The sequence below is a fragment of the Rhea pennata genome, unplaced genomic scaffold (assembly GCF_028389875.1).
Source record: "Rhea pennata isolate bPtePen1 unplaced genomic scaffold, bPtePen1.pri scaffold_31, whole genome shotgun sequence".
Lineage (NCBI taxonomy): Eukaryota > Metazoa > Chordata > Aves > Rheiformes > Rheidae > Rhea > Rhea pennata.
The window spans coordinates 3,527,221-3,531,629 of record NW_026907678.1 but is presented as its reverse complement, the minus strand read 5'-3'; positions in this window follow the sequence as shown (position 1 = coordinate 3,531,629).

Sequence of the window (4,409 nt, the reverse complement as noted above, 5' to 3'; positions counted from 1 at the left end):
GTTAGCGTCCCAGGAGGGAATCTGCCTGCGAGGGAAGCTGTGCAGCACATCCCTTGTTCCGCTCGCCACTTCCCTGACTCTTAGGCAAAGCCCATCTCAGCTGGCTTGTAGACGTGCCTCTGTGCTCAGAAGCAGTCCCGTTGCAGGCAGGATACAGGGGGATGTATTCTGGGCACGCAGCATGCTGCTTCCCATGCCCGGGACAAACTGCGAGCCGGTGCCTCGCTTGCGCTTCTATCTGCCGGACTTGGAGCTGGCCAGCGCGCACCTTCCCGCTGTGTGTGCTGCTGTCCGCAAACAGTCTCCAAACAAAGCAGGGCACTAAAGCAAGAGAAGTAAGCGTCCCAGGAGGGAATCTGCCTGCGAGGGAAGCTGTGCAGCACATCCCTTGTTCCGCTCACAACTTCCCTGACTCTTAGGCAAAGCCCATCTCAGCTGGCTTGTAGGCGTGCCTCCGTGCTCAGAAACAGCCCTGTGGCAGGCAGGACAGTGCGAGATGTGTTCTGGGCACACAGCATGCTGCTTCCCATGCCCGGGACAAACTGCGAGCAGGTGCCTCGCTTGCGCTTCTATCTGCCGGACTTGGAGCTGGCCAGCGCGCACCTTCCTGCTGTGTGTGCTGCTGTCCGCAAACAGTCTCCAAACAAAGCAGGGCACTAAAGCAAGAGAAGTAAGCGCCCCAGGAGGGAATCTGCCTGCGAGGGAAGCTGTGCAGCACATCCCTTGTTCCGCTCACAACTTCCCTGACTCTTAGGCAAAGCCCATCTCAGCTGGCTTGTAGGCGTGCCTCCGTGCTCAGAAACAGCCCTGTGGCAGGCAGGACAGTGCGAGATGTGTTCTGGGCACGCAGCATGCTGCTTCCCATGCCCGGGACAAACTGCGAGCCGGTGCCTCGCTTGCGCTTCTATCTGCCGAGACTTGGAGCTGGCCAGCGCGCACCTTCCCGCTGTGTGTGCTGCTGTCCGCAAACAGCCTCCAAACAAAGCAGGGCGCTAAGGCAAGAGAAGTTAGCGTCCCAGGAGGGAATCTGCCTGTGAGGGAAGCTGTGCAGCAGTTCCCGTGTTCTGCTCGCCACTTCCCTGACTCTTAGGCAAAGCCCATCTCAGCTGGCTTGTAGGCGTGCCTCCGTGCTCAGAAGCAGTCCCGTTGCAGGCAGGATACAGGGGGATGTATTCTGGGCACGCAGCATGCTGCTTCCCATGCCCGGGACAAACTGCGAGCCGGTGCCTCGCTTGCGCTTCTATCTGCCGAGACTTGGAGCCGATCAGAGCGCACCTTCCTGCTGTGTGTGCTGCTGTCCGCAAACAGCCTCCAAACAAAGCAGCTAGCTAAGGCAAGAGAAGTAAGCGTCCCAGGAGGGAATCTGCCTGCGAGGGAAGCTGTGCAGCACATCCCTTGTTCCGCTCGCAACTTCCCTGACTCTTAGGCAAAGCCCATCTCAGCTGGCTTGTAGACGTGCCTCTGTGCTCAGAAGCAGTCCCGTTGCAGGCAGGATACAGGGGGATGTATTCTGGGCACGCAGCATGCTGCTTCCCATGCCCGGGACAAACTGCAAGCCAGTGCATCGCTTGCGCTTCTATCTGCCGGACTTGGAGCTGGCCAGCGCGCACCTTCCCGCTGTGTGTGCTGCTGTCCGCAAACAGCCTCCAAACAAAGCAGGGCACTAAGGGATGAGAAGTAAGCGCCCCAGGAGGGAATCTGCCTGCGAGGGAAGCTGTGCAGCACATCCCTTGTTCCACTCGACACTTCCCTGACTCTTAGGCAAAGCCCATCTCAGCTGGCTTGTAGGCGTGCCTCCGTGCTCAGAAGCAGTCCCGTGGCAGGCAGGATACAGGGGGATGTATTCTGGGCACACAGCATGCTGCTTCCCATGCCCGGGACAAACTGCGAGCCGGTGCCTCGCTTGCGCTTCTATCTGCCGGACTTGGAGCTGGCCAGCGCGCACCTTCCCGCTGTGTGTGCTGCTGTCCGCAAACAGCCTCCAAACAAAGCAGGGCACTAAGGGATGAGAAGTAAGCGCCCCAGGAGGGAATCTGCCTGCGAGGGAAGCTGTGCAGCAGTTCCCTTGTTCCACTCGACACTTCCCTCACTCTTAGGCAAAGCCCATCTCAACTTGCTTGTAGGCGTGCCTCCGTGCTCAGAAACAGCCCTGTGGCAGGCAGGACAGTGCGAGATGTGTTCTGGGCACGCAGCATGCTGCTTCCCATGCCCGGGACAAACTGCGAGGAGGTGCCTCGCTTGCGCTTCTATCTGCCGAGACTTGGAGCTGGCCAGCGCGCACCTTCCCGCTGTGTGTGCTGCTGTCCGCAAACAGTCTCCAAACAAAGCAGGGCACTAAAGCAAGAGAACTAAGCGCCCCAGGAGGGAATCTGCCTGCGAGGGAAGCTGTGCAGCAGTTCCCGTGTTCTGCTCGCCACTTCCCTGATTCTTAGGCAAAGCCCAGCTCAGCTGGCTTGTAGGCGTGCCTCCGTGCTCAGAAGCAGTCCCGTGGCAGGCAGGATACAGGGGGATGTATTCTGGGCACGCAGCATGCTGCTTCCCATGCCCGGGACAAACTGCGAGCCGGTGCCTCGCTTGCGCTTCTATTTGCCGAGACTTGGAGCCGATCAGAGCGCACCTTCCCGCTGTGTGTGCTGCTGTCCGCAAACAGCCTCCAAACAAAGCAGGGCACTAAGGCATGAGAAGTAAGAGTCCCAGGAGGGAATCTGCCTGCGAGGGAAGCTGTGCAGCAGTTTCCTTGTTCCACTCGACACTTCCCTCACTCTTAGGCAAAGCCCATCTCAACTTGCTTGTAGGCGTGCCTCCGTGCTCAGAAACAGCCCTGTGGCAGGCAGGACAGTGCGAGATGTGTTCTGGGCATGCAGCATGCTGCTTCCCATGCCCGGGACAAACTGCGAGCAGGTGCCTCGCTTGCGCTTCTATCTGCCGAGACTTGGAGCTGGCCAGCGCGCACCTTCCCGCTGTGTGTGCTGCTGTCCGCAAACAGCCTCCAAACAAAGCAGGGCGCTAAGGCAAGAGAAGTTAGCGTCCCAGGAGGGAATCTGCCTGCGAGGGAAGCTGTGCAGCAGTTCCCGTGTTCTGCTCGCCACTTCCCTGACTCTTAGGCAAAGCCCAGCTCAGCTGGCTTGTAGGCGTGCCTCCGTGCTCAGAAGCAGTCCCGTGGCAGGCAGGATACAGGGGGATGTATTCTGGGTACGCAGCATGCTGCTTCCCATGCCCGGGACAAACTGCGAGCCGGTGCCTCGCTTGCGCTTCTATCTGCCGAGACTTGGAGCCGATCAGAGCGCACCTTCCCGCTGTGTGTGCTGCTGTCCGCAAACAGCCTCCAAACAAAGCAGCTAGCTAAGGCAAGAGAAGTAAGCGTCCCAGGAGGGAATCTGCCTGCGAGGGAAGCTGTGCAGCACATCCCTTGTTCCACTCGACACTTCCCTGACTCTTAGGCAAAGCCCATCTCAGCTGGCTTGTAGGCGTGCCTCCGTGCTCAGAAGCAGTCCCGTGGCAGGCAGGATACAGGGGGATGTATTCTGGGCACACAGCATGCTGCTTCCCATGCCCGGGACAAACTGCGAGCCGGTGCCTCGCTTGCGCTTCTATCTGCCGGACTTGGAGCTGGCCAGCGCGCACCTTCCCGCTGTGTGTGCTGCTGTCCGCAAACAGCCTCCAAACAAAGCAGGGCACTAAAGCAAGAGAACTAAGCGCCCCAGGAGGGAATCTGCCTGCGAGGGAAGCTGTGCAGCAGTTCCCTTGTTCCACTCGACACTTCCCTCACTCTTAGGCAAAGCCCATCTCAACTTGCTTGTAGGCGTGCCTCCGTGCTCAGAAACAGCCCTGTGGCAGGCAGGACAGTGCGAGATGTGTTCTGGGCACACAGCATGCTGCTTCCCATGCCCGGGACAAACTGCGAGCAGGTGCCTCGCTTGCGCTTCTATCTGCCGGACTTGGAGCTGGCCAGCGCGCACCTTCCCGCTGTGTGTGCTGCTGTCCGCAAACAGTCTCCAAACAAAGCAGGGCACTAAAGCAAGAGAACTAAGCGCCCCAGGAGGGAATCTGCCTGCGAGGGAAGCTGTGCAGCACATCCCTTGTTCCGCTCACAACTTCCCTCACTCTTAGGTAAAGCCCATCTCAGCTGGCTTGTAGGCGTGCCTCCGTGCTCAGAAGCAGTCCCGTGGCAGGCAGGATACAGGGGGATGTATTCTGGGCACGCAGCATGCTGCTTCCCATGCCCGGGACAAACTGCGAGCCGGTGCCTCGCTTGCGCTTCTATCTGCCGAGACTTGGAGCCGATCAGAGCGCACCTTCCCGCTGTGTGTGCTGCTGTCCGCAAACAGCCTCCAAACAAAGCAGCTAGCTAAGGCAAGAGAAGTAAGCGTCCCAGGAGGGAATCTGCCTGCGAGGGAAGCTGTGCAGCA